The sequence below is a fragment of the Thermobia domestica genome, chromosome 10 (genome assembly GCF_964235325.1).
Source record: "Thermobia domestica chromosome 10, izTheDome1.hap1.1, whole genome shotgun sequence".
NCBI classification, from domain to species: Eukaryota; Metazoa; Arthropoda; class Insecta; order Zygentoma; family Lepismatidae; genus Thermobia; species Thermobia domestica.
This window is the reverse complement of record NC_137463.1, coordinates 48,446,162-48,462,762: the sequence shown is the minus strand read 5'-3', so window position 1 is coordinate 48,462,762 and position 16,601 is coordinate 48,446,162. Positions and strand designations below refer to the sequence as shown.

General features: G+C 35.0%; 1 protein-coding gene across 1 annotated transcript in view; it reads right to left on the bottom strand.

The window, feature by feature from the left end:
• The window catches only part of LOC145662477 (uncharacterized), a 443,342-nt gene that overhangs the window by 230,931 nt on the left and 195,810 nt on the right, over positions 1-16,601 (bottom strand). The window lies entirely within an intron of this gene.

Genomic DNA, 16,601 nt, shown 5'->3' with positions numbered 1-16,601 from the left:
GAGTGAGACATTTCTGGAAAGAGAACAGTATTTTTGGGGAGAAAAGAAAAGGATGAAGAAGAAAACAGTATATTTGGGGGAAAACAGTGTTAAATTTGCGAAAGACAATGATATATTGATCGCAAAGAACTTTAAATTTAGCGAAAAGAATGTTAAATTTGATAAGGAGAATAGTATATTTGGAAGGAAGAATGGTAAATTGTGGAAAGAGAAGGAGCATAATTTGTGTGAAGTAACAATTTTTAATAAAACAATGATGAATTTCAGGGAGAAGAACAATATATTTTGGGGTGAAGAATGGTAAGTTTGGGGAAGAGAATAATATATTTGTTTGAGAAAAGCTTTAAATTTAGGGTAATAATGTTAAATTTCGGGCGGTTTACTGTTAAATATTTGCGAGTTAGCCGTACGCTCTTGGAGGAATTTGAACTCATGATCCTATAGATACTGTATATTGATAATTTCTATAATGTGGAAATATTTCTGTTTAGAAGCGAAATGTTGGCGAACTATTTCTGCCATCCAACGAAACTGTAAGACATGTAACTTGTTCTTCAAATCAAATTTTTTTAGAAAGTAAATAATTGGTGTCGCCCGTTTTTCAAAACTGAATTATTCTTTACATCTCCTGCTTCACCATACAATAACCTTAAAATATTATAACTCTATTGAAACTATTCAGGTTTGTTAAAATATTTGGGGCGTTCAATGTAGAAGGAAATCAAGATCTGTTTTTGTCATGTTGGATATGTTATATCTTTAAGATCTTCATCTGACACTCCTTTCAAAAGTTAAGAAATTTATGTTCAGATATAGTAAATATCGTTATTATATATAAAATAAAATAAAAAAGTATTCAATTGTACCGTAAAAACTTTATCTATCGTTTTGGTGCAAGTTTTGTATTTCAACTTGATTCCATTCTGCTTTGAACGCTCCATTTATTGCTCAGACTCAAAACGAAATATTCTGTACAATATGTTACACAAAACTCCTTTTTTCCTTGTTTCCGAAGATTTGGCTCTTCAAAATAAATCGAAAGTGCACTTGAAAGCATTATAACTTGTTGCATTAACAATTTGAAAGTTTTCCCATTATGATGAGTGTTTAAAAGGCCAACTCTTCAGAAAACAAGATCATATAGTATTCGTGGAATTCTCTCCCAGCGAGAAAATTACTATATATATATATATATATATATATATATATGATATATATATATATAATATATATATATATATAATTATATATATTATATATATATATATCACAAAGTGGAGTTCGGAGAAAGTTGTTCTTTTAATTTTTATTAAAAAAAGTGTCTAATAGGACATGAATTAGCACTAGTGAAATGAAACTTAAGCTTTTGAATAAATCTCTGAATTTATTTTATCCTTCTATTTATAAGACGAAGAAGATGATTCAGGGAAGAAAACTAGTTCATGAGGACAAGAATAAAGAATGACGAATGAGGAAGAGAACAGGTAGCAGTGTGTTGTGTAGTACACTAAGTGAAGTAGTTTTGTTTGCATGGCGTGATATTTTTTTCAATTCATTTCCGGATTCAGTAGAGTTAAGTTGATTTTCATTTTAACGTTGTTTTCAGTAGCGAGGCTATATGGGACGGGACTTACTGATTAACGTGGAATACGTACCACATGAGTTCTTACCAGTAATCGAAGCCGGGTCTCGTATTCCAAAGGCCACGAAGAATCCCCGGTTTGAGTAGAGAGATGAAAGTTGAGATAGCATCCATCTATCTATCTATCTATCTATCTATCTATCTATCTATCTATCTATCTATCTATCTATCTATCTATCTATCTATCTATCTATACAGTGGCGGATCCAGGATATGAAAGACCATTTTATCCAGTGTATACCTGAGCGTCAAGGGGGAAGCTATAGCCACTATACCCCTCTAAGATCTGTTCCTTATATATATATATATTAGGGTGTTCCTTATTTTGGGTAATTTTGTGTTGCGATACGGACACCCCCAACTGTATTCTATGTGACCATAAATACGCATTAGTGAATTAACAGCTCTCTACGAGAATGTTAACCCGTGCCAACTTGACGACAAAGTCTTGAAATGGCGTTTTCACATTATAATATAATTTAGAATTTCCGACCTTGATAATGGAGAAACTAAAAGGGACAGAGAAACGAAACTTTGCACGAAGCAACTAGAGAAAGGACATATCTGTTCGTGTTTCATAAACAGCATCAGATGAACAGTGTTGCCAACCCAAGACAAAGTTGTGCTTTTGTAAATGGAATGACCTAAATTGAATATCATCATTGGAAGCAGCAATAAAAATAATGACAAAAAAGATTGTAAAGGCAGATCAGTGTTGCAAACTTTTCCAGCATTAACGTGCAATATGTGTTGGTGCACACAGGGAGTGAGGTACTAACGTTTTGTACACCTTAAATCAGATATTGACAAGAATTGTTTGCGTTGACTCTAAGTCTAGAAGCATCCGCTGAACAGTGTTGCCATCAACAGAAGAGAAAAATTGAGTTTGGAAGAGATACAATAATTCGAAAAAGGTCACTAGTGCTGTATGGTTTAAAACTTATAACGCAAGGGAGAAGAGCGTAAGGAGTAGCCGTGGTTATGTGAAATTGACAACTCACGTACTGACATATATATTCGGTATCTTGTTAAAGCAGAGAACTAAGGTTTGTACAAGATGACAACTCTGCACAGCAGCAACTTTTTTACTCTTGATTTCACCATGGTTGTCAGCGTCCTCAAAAGCCCATGAGTACATAAACCAAATTGAACGCTGTTTTCATATTTTAACCAGGTTGTTGGGATTCCAACCTGCTGTGCAGCGTTGCAACCTTTCACAAACCTTATTTGTCAGTTTTTACAAGATATCGTATATCTCGGTCAGTTATCGATCTCACATAACCATGGTTCTACTCCTCATGATCTACCGCCTTGCACTATACGTTTTAAAGCATACAGCACTAGTGACCTTTTCCGAATTAATTTATCTCTTGCAAACTCAATTTTTCTCTTCTGTTGATTGCAACACTGTTCAGCGAATGCATCTAGACTTAAGAGTCAGCGCAAACAAATCTTGTCAATATCTGAGTTAAGGTGTACAAAATGTTAGTACCTTACTCCCTGTGTACGCCAACACATATTACTCGTTATTTCTCGAAAAGTTTGCAGCTCTGATCTGCCTTTACAATCTCTTTTGTCTTTACTTTCATTGCTGTTTCCAATTATGATATTCAATTTAGGTTATTCCATTTACAAAAACACAACTTTATCTTGGATTGGCAACACTGTTCATCTGATGCTGTTTGTCAATAAACGAACAGATGTCGTCCTTTCTCTAGTTGCTTCGTGCAAAGTTTCGTTTCTCTGTCCCTTTTAGTTTCTCCATTATCACGGTTGGAAATTCTGAATTACATTATAATGTGGAAACGCCATTTCATGAATTTGCCGTCAAGTCGGCACAGGTTAACATGCTTGTAGAGAGCTGCCTTTTCACTTATGCGTGTTTATAGTCACATAGAATACATTTGGGGGGGGGGTTCGTATCACAACACGAAATTATTCAAAATAAGGAACACCATATATATAACATAATGTAGTGTTTACATACAGTGGAGTCCGGTAATCCGAATACCCGGTTAATAAGAACAGTTTCAGAAGGAAAATTTTATTTTATTTTGTTTTGTTTTTTGTTGTGAAAATACACAGTTTTAGGAAATTAATAAGTAAAAGGATGAAAATGCTCAAAACTGAGAAAACAATGCACTGAGATAACAGCTGACAAGCTTTCGACCGCTGCAGAGTGAACCACACAAAAATAATAATACCATTAACGGGAGAATAGAACCGTTCACCCGCTTCAAACTGTGATTTTACTGTTATTCCGGCTAATCTTAACAATCACGTAATCGGAACAGGGTCCGGTCCCAATTAGTTCGGATTACTGGGACTCTATTGTATATGTAAGCACTAATCACTATCTCATTCTCATCTCGTTCTGATGTGTTTTGACAAGTGGACGAACGCAGTGATTTAAGCTTCGAGCATTCATTATTCGAGCATAATGATCTCATTTTTCAAGAAAAATGTATTCCAATGGAAAACTAAATGGCGTGACAAACATCTTGTCATTTGAAGGCGGCGCTAAAAGTTCCCTTTAAATGCTGCTAGCAAATGAGAGTCCAGCGGTATTGCCAAGTTTATTTTGTACACATCCACGTCTATCCTCTGCCACCTGATCGCGCTGTAGTCCGTCTGCTTAGCCATAGCCACACCCCTTAGCATTCGGCAACGTCGCGTCAGAGCTTGCGTTTTATTCTTTTAGCTGAAATGCCAAAATGTTTGTCACAGGCCTTAGATGACTTCTCTGATGTGAAGTGAACCTATCGTTGTTTTGGTGTGTAAACTTTCTTACAACAGAGTAAACCAAGTCATCAGGGGCAAACTTAAAAGGATGTGTGTAATGTGTAACAATCCCCACTCAAAATTCAGTCACCAATTTTGGTTTTGAGAAAATTCACATTAAAACTTTGGAAAATAGATTGCAAAGACAATATTTTTTAACGTTCAATCAGAATTAATCTATATGTATAAAAATAAAAGACACTATGTTTGTGACTTAATTACTCTTGAACCACTCGACCGATCTCGATCAAATTTTCAACCTAGATGAGGTACGAGCTTGTGAGAGTGTTTATCATTTCAGTTTGAAGGCACAACGTAGGGATGGGCGAGGAGATAGCGGTCCTATATGTAAAAATATATAAAACTAAATAACTCTTGAACCACGAGACCTATCTTGATCAAATTTGCCACATAGCTGAAGTTTGGGCCTAGGATCGTTTTTATCATTTCACTTTGACAGTGCAACTTAGGGGAGGGTAAGGGGAGTTATAAACAGGTAAAAGTAAATAAAACTTAACTCTTGAACCACGTGACTGATCTCGATCAAATTTTCAATATAGATGAAAAAGAAATGAAATCTTTAGTTTTACGTCCCACGTTTATGCCGGTCAGGTTAAAGGAGACGGTGGTGATGAGAAATGAATGAAATGGTGGATTGAAGAAAGCGGGAGGAAACGGGAGAACCCCAAGAAAACCCACGAGCACGGTGTTTGTCCACCACAAAGTCCACACGGCGCGAGCTGGGATCGAACCAGGGACCCCAAGCACCGGAAGTGAACGCTCTACCATTGAGCCACCAATATAGATAAGGTTCGGGCCTGAGGTGTTTTTAATCATCTCACTTTGACGGTGCTACTTAGGGGAGGGGGATCGAAAATGATCTATATTAGTGTCTAATCCATAGTTTTCAGGGTCGCTGAAACGGACAGTAACACTTCCGATGCCGTTTAAGTCCACATTTATCCCTTTATGTCCAAAATGAAATGTATTCTCCCGGTATGAAGAACGTGTATTCTGTCAATCAAGAATAATTTAAGTTATTATTTCGGGACAGCCGTCAAATATATTGCCAATTCAAAAATACATACTATTTTTATGGAGACTTTAACTCCGTTAATATACACTGTGACACAGTTTGGCAAATCCACGTGTTTTTTAGGGATTTTTAGAACCATTTAAGACCACGTCTGTAATATTGAAAAAGATAACAATAAAATAAACTATATTGGATAATTAAACTTTCGTTTACATTCGCCAAATACGTAAGATATGTCCCTAGCATAACAATAAAAAATAAGACAGCGGAATCACTATTATGAAGTCAATTCAAAATAAATGAAGTTTTTCTTCTTAAAAATACTCACACTTAACATTTACTTTCTGCAAGATAAATAAAGTACTTTGTAATGTGCATTATGTCTCTCTCTCTCTCTCTCTCTCTCTCTCTCTCTCTCTCTCTCTCTCTATATATATATATATATATATATATATATATATATATATATATATAACGTATATGAACTGCTATCTAAAATGTAACGATTATAGCTTCTTACTATTATTATTATTATTATTATTATTATTATTATTATTATTATTATTATTATTATTATTTTATACGTTAAATTCCAGCCCACAGTTCGTGTAAATTTTTAAAGTATGTCAACACGATTGAATTATATAAAATCAGACACACCACATAGAATCACTTATTATTTTCACTTTTTATTCTCAAAACTCCATTAATTATACTTTACTTTTTCGGTTGTCATAGCAACGTTTTACATAAACAACTATCTGCTGTTTTGGTAACTAAGAGTACCAATTATACATGCAAAATCAACATATATTTTCAGCTACTAAGATTAAACCTTATTTCTTTCTATTTAGCATCAACCACATCTAAATTCTTTTCTTCTTCTTCTTCTACACGACAGATTGTGTACTTTTAAGCAACGTTGCCCAAAACCAAGATATAAAAATAGAAGAAATTTACAAAATAGATATACAATATCGTTGTGTGTATCTATCTATCTATCTATCTATCTATCTATCTATCTATATATATATATATATATATATATATATATGTGTGTGTGTGTGTGTTTCTGTATAGAGAGAGAGAGATGTAGATATATATATATTGAAGTATAAGATATTATAAAATTTACTACGGTTACTTAAATCTTTCTTTGGAACATGAGAGTGAATGAATGATTGTATATTCAACTTCTGTCAGTACATCATCGGAAATCGAACCCAGTAACACGTGCACCAAGGTCGCACTCACCCCACAATATTGTTAGAGAATACACTAGTTAAATAGAATTTTACTCACAAGAGATACTTAGTCATTATCATATTTTTACTGTAACTTTTATAGAAAAAAGTGTATAATAGATTTTTCTTTTTACTCACAGTATTCAAAAATAAGAAACACTGGATTTTTATTTTTGCAAAAGTCGCATATTTTGTATAGTAAACGAACAGTCTTCTACAAACAAACTAACTAACTCTATGACATGTGGAATCCGGAGGTTCAGTGCAGCGTTCACATAAGCCCTACATTGAATACCGGATACTGCCCTCAGCCAATTGAATCCAGTTTCTACTTTTATTCCTATTTCTGCGAGATTCATCTTAATATTGTCCTCCTATCTACACCTAGGTCATTCTAATGGTCGTTTTCAGATTGGACTTCTAGACAAAACTTTGAAAGCGTTCCTACTTTTTTGCATTCAGGCTATATGACCTGTCCATCTGAGCCTCTTAGACTTGATTATCGGTAAACGGTTTAAATTATGTAATTCCTCGTTATGACTTTTTTTTTAACTAATCAAACGTTTATAGTAAATTGAAAATAGAGTTGTCACTCTTGAACTTTTTCTGAATCTTGGTTATGTATAAATATTTTACATTAGCAACGTCTTCGGAAATTAATTATAAATCACAAGAATAAGGGCGTCAACTTAGTTTGCTACACACTTTAAATTTGCAACTTTTCCTAATCCAATAAGCCTTGCAAATATGAATTTAGTTAAGTAACGGCATTAATATTTTGTGAAGATCTCTGTAGGGAACACGGTAACTTAGTGATAGAGAGTTTACCTCTGGAACGTGGGGCCAAGCAAATTTGTTGTGGACAACATTGCTTCCGAGGGTTTTCTTGACATACTCCCATCTCCTCCCACTTTCCCATTCCACCAACTCTTCCATCATCATTTACTTGCCTTAATTATCTTCTCCTTTAGCCTAAAGGACATTAAACTAAAATATTTCATTTATAAAGGTCTCTGTATTAGTTTGTATTGGTCTATGTATTTTGTTTCCAGTAGCATTTTTTCAAATAGATCTATGTATCACATATTTATTTTAAGGCTTACCGTACAAAGTAGTACTCAAAACTGAAAAATAAATACAGTATATTACATTGACGTATATTACCTGTGTATGTTATTAACATTTGAAAACGCATTCTGCCTCTTATATTCTCTATTATTGAAGGAATAAGACACAAGACTAATGGGGTAACCACAGGCAAGCGGAAAATACTTTAAAAATACTGAACTGAAGGTTGAGTCCGGGACCTTCCTGTTACAAGACTAGCTATCTAATATTGCATATCATTATTCGGTACATCGTACTTATTCATTAGGTATATTAACCCACTAGACCCCCACTTTATAAACCTTTGAGACCATCCTACTTGCAATGACAAGTCATTCAAATTCGACTTTAGGTACGGACGGAAGTTAAACAGATTAACACAGCATAACTATGCATCTTGTCTAGTTCATTACGGTCGTTCTGTAATAAACATTGCTACTGAGCATTAGTTTCTGTTAGTTAACGAAGTGTAATATTAGTATATTAAAAAAAGAAAGAAAAGAAAAATGTGATTTCAACATGGACACATATTTTGTGTTGTGCATGTATGAATGTAGGTAGGTATGCATATGGAGAGATAACGAGATACTGCCAGATGAAAAATATGGGAACATACATGGTATGCTCTGTCCATTACCAATCTAGCTGCAGAGAAAATTGTTAGTACATGCACTCTACTCTATATTATTTATTACGTGATTTTCATGTCAGATTGTTTTTTCTTTTTTCTTCATATCTTTCTGCCCTTTTTTCCTATTTATTTTACGTATATTAATCCAAATCCATTTTCTCCTTTGTTTCCTTCATAAATACAAAACAACGCACCAACGCCCTTACATCCAGTCAACAGCACCGAACTCGTTGGTTTTTCTTCTGTAGTCGTATGTCATAGTGCTTTTCGAATGACGATAAGCTTTGTATGTAACGTAAGCCAGAACTGTATGTAGAACACGCATTAAGTTCTAATTAACCGGTCTCGTAATTGGATGTAATCAGACGATGGTGCATTGCAAGGGATCTAAAGTGGATAGCAATTTGAAACTGCAATACCTGTTATTATTCCAAGCGTACATTGGTAGATCTATTCATTAAATGCATGTACAGTCGCTGTACGATGCTTTCACCGATGTCGGAGAGACACATAAGGTAAAGAACTTTTTCGTGACAGAACGAAAGGAAAATTTCAGTTTAACGTCACACGATTATGCCCTTTTTGGCTGAGGGTAAGAGATTATTTATGCAAGTAAATGGTAATGGGAAAATTAGAGAAATGAGAATGTAGGAATAAACGTGAGTACCCCGAGGAAACGCAGTTATCCACCACACGAAGTTATCCACCACAAGCTTAGGACTACTTGGACGGGGATCGACCCCATGCACCACAGATAAGCGCTCTACCACTGGACCACCGTATCCCCCATATGGCTACCACATGTCTCTTCGGCCTGGGAGACCTAGGTTTGATTACTGTGGGGGCTCAAATGGTTCAAATTCCACGTTAAGATGTAGGTTAACGTCTCATTTAGTCTCGGTACTCAACGGGACGCTAAACTCCAAACGAACAAGCTATTAACAAAAGTTAAAACAAAGGAATATTTCTTTATTTTTAAGAACAATGAGGATCCATATATGATGTACTTATTTCTTTAATAGAATTCGGATTCTGCGGCTGAACAGTTAACCATAACAATTGTTTTACTTCTGAGGAATATTGTGCGATTGACCCACGGTATAACATTTTATAAATTCAGCACACGTAATAGAGAGTGCAGATTATGTTATGGTTATTACTGTCCGCGTGTAAAATATCGCAATTTTAAATTTTAGAGTTCTTAATACTTTGCCACATTTGATGTATGAAAAGGCTGGTTAATTTTGGTTAAAGTCTTGTTCTCTTTAAAATTCAAGATGGAAGACCGAAGTAAACATGCTTTTCTCATACAAGAAACATGTTAAATCTTATAGTACATATTTCATTATACAATTCTAATTCACTTCCGGTTTTAATAGGACAAAAAAGGTTACAAGACCTATTTTTGGGATGTTGAATTAATTCAAAGACAACTGCTTCTTGTTATCTTGTACTACTTTTGTTCTATGTTAGTGCATGTTAAAACCGGAAGTATACTGAATTTGTACCACTTCTGGATCAAATTAAAAGATTAGAGTAGAAATGGAATATATTGTTGGGACACTTAATCTATTGCAGAAAATACCTTTTCTCTATCTATTACCGTTCAGGCTTCACGATGATCTATATTAAAACCGAAACTGGGGCTATTCCTGTCGTTTCCGGTTGAAAAGAGGGTTATTAGAAAATATGGACTCTTTTATAGAGAAGAGGAATTGATTGCGAGTAACAGCTTGTCAATCTCTCTCACTGTTATTGTTCCTTGGAAATCAGTAGTGAAATCGGTAAAGAAGTAGTAATAAATTTCTACCCCTTTCGGTTTCCGTACAGGGCTAACGATCATATATTTTCTTGAGAAGCTGAATCGATTCTTTAGAAGACAACTTGTGGCTATTTGTTACATTTTTAATTTTTTTTTTTTTTTGGTCCTACGACGATCAAGGTGAAATCATTAATTTCTATTACTTACGTTTTGGAAAGAAGGTTGACAGAGGAGATCATACCTCTTGTTTTAATGATAAATTGATTACACAAATCAGCTTATCTCTTATCTGTTACCATTTTTCCTCTATGAAGATCCAAATTGTAAGCGGAAGTGGTTGTAAATTTCTACTATTTTCATTTTAGTAATTAGATGAGACTGAACATGGTAACTTTTCTTCAAACGTTAAATCTTATTCCAAACAACTCGTTGTCACTTTGTATTCACGTACTTTTTCTATAGCGATGAAATTAAAAATCACAATTGTTAGTTTCTATCACTTCCTGTATGAAAAAAACGAAATTTTAACGTTCCACAATTATGCTCATTAGGATAAGGGACAACAACGCTAGGATTTGAATAAATTTGACAACACTAGGAGGATGGAAGACCAAAAGTTGCATTTAAGCTATATTTTATTATTTCATTCAGGAAAGGAAAGAACGCGCGACAATCCTGTGGAACGAACGTCAGTCCCAACACTGATTTACGAAATCCCGTGCTGGTAATTTTGATCTCAACGATGTCCCTCGGTCAGGAAGGCCAATTTGAGATTGAGGATGAGCAACGAAAGGTATTAATTTAGTCGAACTATTTTTACTCGGCACGAGAGACTGCAGAAACATTGAACATTCATTACTCAACTTCTCATGATTATCTGAAGAAAACTGGATACATTAGCAAGCTCAATGTATGGGTTCCTCATGGACTCAAACAAGGTCATTGGATGGCAGAGATAAACATAAGCGAAATGCTTATTAAACGTAACGAAAACCACTCCTTTTGAAGCGGTTGATAACTGGTAATAAGTGGATCGTGTAGCCCGTGACAATGTGGTGCGCAAATGTTCGTGGTCCCGAAAGGGTGATCCGCCTCAAAGGACATCAAAAGCAGACATTCATCAGAGGAAGATTATGCTCTCGCTGTGGCGTGATTTTAAATGACCCATGATTTTTGAGTTTCTATTTAGGAACCAAACAATCAATTCCGAAGCGTACTATCCGCAATTGAACAGCTTGAACGAAGCCATCATCCACAAAACGACCAGAACTCGTGAATCGTAAAAGAATCGTGTTCCATCACGACAACGCGGAACCACACACAAGTTTGGTTACCAGTTTCAAACGTTTGGAGCTTGGATGGGATGTGTTGGCACACCCACTATACTTACTCAACCTTATGCCGTCAGGTTCCCATCTGTTTCGGTCTATTTAACAGTTCTTGCGTGGTATAACATTCAATTGTGACAAAGCTGTAAATCAACACCTTTCTTCAGTTTTTCGCGAATTAAGACAGGTGGAACGTGGAGTTCTGCAGCTTCCTCAATGATGGTGCAAGTTTGTTGGGCAGAAGAAGCAATATAGTATATAATTGATTAAAGTGTATTTTTGTTCTATAAAATACATATTGTATACCATAGACCAAATGCGTTATGACTTTTCTGACAACTTGATAGTATGGAAATAAAGAAAGATATCACAAACACTAAATATGAAATATTAATTAGATTTACTATCGAGAACGGGCTCCCACTTTCTTCACTCCACCATTTCATTCATTTCTCATCTTCATCGGCTCCTTTAGCCTAGCCGCCATAACCTTGGGACGTAAAACTTAAAAAAAAAAAAAAAAATCATTTTTACAACATGTATTCGCAACTCGGAAATTTTAACTATTTTTCAAACAGGTATGGTATTGTAATTGCTTCTCTCAAACATATAGAAACATATTTTTAGAATATTTTATTCCTTCTTTTCTTTCAGCATTAACAGTATTACATCACCTCGTAGGTCAGCAAACATTTAACCGCATTACGGGAAAGTTTTAAAACATAAAAATTACTTTTTTTCCTGTCTCCTGTTTCATACAGACAGATATATACCGGTACACAATTTTGACAAAAAAACTATTACACGTACTACGTGATATCAATTTTTTTTTAAAAATAAACACACACACACATACACACACACACACACACACACACACACACACATATATATATATATATATATATATATATATATATATATATAAAGTCAAGTAATTCGTAACTACCACACACATACAACAAACACATTGTTGGTTTTAATAATAACATTGTAATATTGTCTCATAAATCCACCTTTAATAGTTTTAATATTAAAAAGTAAACCCAATGTTTTTCCAGTTAGCAGGAAAAAATAAATAAATTAAAAATTTAGGTTTAATATGACAAAAGCAGGAAAGTTATTTTCTTTTTTGTCTCTTTCAATAGCTTGTGTTCATATTATGACAAAGAGATTTTGCGGTACGCGAATTAATTAACGAACTTGTAATACTGAGTTGACAAGTTTAATTAACAAGATTATAATAGTGACAACGCGGATAGTGATTTTGCGCAGAATTTTCTTCTCTTGCTTAACAAACAAATTTTTGCTTATAGAAAATACATATTACAGTCAAAGCTTTCAATAATCCCAGTTAATGATGAGTATTTATTTCAAACTGGTACATTTATACAGGGTGTTTCAAAAGAACAACGACAAAAACAGGTGGGACGTGATTCCTGACACCAAGATAAGACAAAAAGTATAGATCAACCTGGGTGCACAAATGCTTTCTTTCGGAGGTATAGGCTGCCGAAAACCATCTAAAAATGAACTATAACTTTCCATAGCTCCAAAACTATGGGATCTACTGTAATCGGTTCAAGACTTCACTTAGGAACTAATAAGTGCCCTATCCAATTATCCATGTTTTAGAATCCTAAGGTACTCAAGCGAAAAATTTTATAGAGGGAGTTTTTCTAAGGGAATATAATTTGAAGTACTCACCAACTATCTTTATAAAAATTACTGCGGATGTAACGCAGAATTCGGAAACATAGTTGACTGGATATGGCATATTAGTTCGTAAGTGAAGTCTTGACCCGACTACGTTAGGTCCAATATTATTCGAGTCATGGACCTTTATGGAAAGTTTATTTCTTTCGTGTTTTTGGCAGCCTACAACACCCAGGTTGGTCTATACTTTTTGTCTCATCTTGGTGTCAGGAATTATCTCCCAAACGCTCTGTGTTGTTTTGAAACACCCTGTATATGATGAGACCTATATGATGTTCCTATTGGATTGAAGAATGAGCAGGAGCGTTAGTTGGGGAAGCCAGTGGACAGTTGCTTCCCCCCCCCCATGATTTTGAGAAATATGTGATTTTCAATAAATTGTATACTAATAACATATTACTAAAAGCTTATGTCGGGGGGCCATCTCCTCCATCTCCTCTGATGGCAGAATCTGAAATAACGCTACTGAGAGTCCTTAGGTGCGAGCTGTCTTGGATTCGATTCCCGGTTGGAGCACTCGGTCGAAAAAGTATTAAAAGCTTTTTTCGGGCCAGCCATCTTGAATGAGGTTTTTCCTGGGGTTTCCTCATTCACACCAGGCGAATGCTGGGCTGGAACCGTACTTATAGGTTCCAGGCCGCTTCCTTCCTTCCCCAATCCTTTCTTCCTCCCCTTTCCCCAGACAGTGTACTTGCCAAGGAACGTCATCCCTCATATGTGACGGGTAAATGACCATTGATGCCGAAAGCCCAGTTATTTAAATCCTAACATAAACTAGATACTGAGTGTTTTTACGTGTTTAGTAAGTCACAAAAGAAAATGCTAGATTTCAAGTGTTAGAAACTTACAACTTAAAGAACTTCATTTGTACACGGACACATACGTCTTATCTCGCTCTACCTCTTCATCCTCATAGAAGTAGTTATATTATTATTAAGTATTCTTCATTTCGTCATTAGGTTCTGGGACTAATAACGTATTTTCTTTCTTTCTTTTCTTTTCTTTTTTCTAATCTATTTTACGTTTGGGCCTGGAAATGTTTCTTCCATGTTTCTCGATCATCAATTTCCTCTTTTAACTCCCAATATTTTCTTCAATTTTTAAAATCATGGATCAGTTGTGTTCTTCTTTCTATTCCTCACTTCCCTTCCATGTTTCCCTCTGTGGTGATGTAAGTCAATTTCTTCGCAATATATGTGCAATTCAATTGGCCTTCCTGCGAAGAATGCTGGCTAGAAATGTCCTCTTCTCTCCTATCCATTTCAAAACATCTTCGTTTGTTACTCTCTTTGTCCATATTGTATTCTCCATCTTCCCCCAACACCACATTTCGAAGTTCTCTAAATATTTATTCTATAACTTTCGTAGTATCCCAGTCACTGATCCCATACATTTCAATGCTCCATATAGAGCACTTGATCAACTTCTTCCTTAATTCAATATTTTCCCAGATACTTAAAGTGATCGACCTCTTTATATTCTGTTATTCTACTCTGACCCGCAAGGCCGCTTTGCACGGGATATTCTCATGACTTTAGATTTTTTTAATGTTGATTTCCATTATATGTTGTTTCTTAGTGTCAACTATTTTGTCAATCATGTCTTGAAATCCATCTTTGGTTCTACCTCTAATAAGTTGTATATACTATTCTTACTATTATCAATAGCGAAAACAGTTGGCTACCCTCCTTCACAAGTGATCATTTCATATTTTGCGTCCACACAAAACAAAATTTAACATGGAAGAAGAATTTTAAAAATGGAATCTAAAATATTGTTATTTTTTTTAAGTATCAGTAGATAACCGGTTAACCAATACAACATTTTATAATAAGAAAAGTCCTTCAATCAAGGACGTCATTTCGGGAGGACAGCGGTAGTTATCCCTCGTAAGGTTATCCCTCGTTATCCCTCGAACACATATATTTTAACCAATCGTATACTAAAATACTATTAAAAAAGATGAAACTCTTATGTCAGTTGAGAACTTCAATCCCTCAACCCGAAGCTAAAGCTCAAAATGACGTTATTACCTTGATTGCTCACCACTGTAAAGTTGAAAATATCAAATCTGGATTAAAAATGCTATTGCAATATAGTTATTATGTTTGTATAAAATAATTCTTAATTAATAAGAGGGATGTTGTGAAAGTCGTTTAATTACCTCTATTTTCTTTTTCAGGTGAATGTAAGCAACCTGGCCACAAAGGACAAGCATATTTAAAAAGGTGAACAAGATGTCAAGTGACCGGGTCACCAGAGCCTCCACAAGTGCACAAGTTTAGCAAAACCCAGAAAACACTAATTTAGAATAGAGACATGTGATTCGCTTTTTCATTCGTAAGAGCGTCAGTGTTAATGAAATTCATCAAAATTTGGTGGAAGTGCTTGGCGATGATGCACTGTCGCGTCGACAGGTAACCTGATTGATAAGCTCATTTAAGTGTGGTAAAACAAATATCGAAGATGAGCCTAATAATGGTCGAAAAAAACAGCAACTTCACCTGAAGTCATGGAAATTGTAAAAAAATTGATAATGTCCGATCGACGAAGAAAGGTTAGAGAAATAGCAGAGGAGTTGAGTTGATTTTGAGTTTAAGGTCCCTTTTCAGCAGCGAGGCTATATGAGACGTTGACCTACTGATTAACGTGGAATCCGAACCACATGAGCTCCCGCCGGGAATCAAACCTGGGTCTCCTGCGCCAAAGGCGCGTACGCTAACCCTTAGCCACGGAGGAGCTCAAATAGAGGAGGAAATAAGGATTGATAATCGTAGTGTTTGGAATATTCTACACCAACATCTTCTGCTCACAAAGGTCTGTTCCAGATGGGTTCCTCACAATTTGAAAGTTTTTCAGATGCAAACTCGGGTGCAAATATGTTAGGAAAATTTGGAATTTATGGAAGGAAATAAATACTTCTACCAGCACACAGTAGAGTATGTAGTCTTGAAACCCGGACAAAATGTTTACCACTTAATATCATAAAATAATCAATTAAATTAAATGAATTTGTGTTTATCTACAGTTTTAAAGACACATTATAACCAAAACCTGGTCCTGCAGTTTTGAACAGTCAGGAAAATCAGGGAAATTACATTATCTTGTGTATTAATTATTTTTTCATTATTTTAAACTGTCTATGGTAAATGCTTTGAAACATTTTACGAGAACATTTTTGTTTTGCTATTAATTAACATTTGCTACATCAAATAATGGATAAAAAGTAACATAAACATAAAGTAGAAACAGCAATATACTTTTTAGATATACTGTACAGGGTGTGGATAAAATTCTGGATCGGGCTAAATATTTGAGAAATTGTACATGCAGTCGATCTGAAGTCAATTGGGA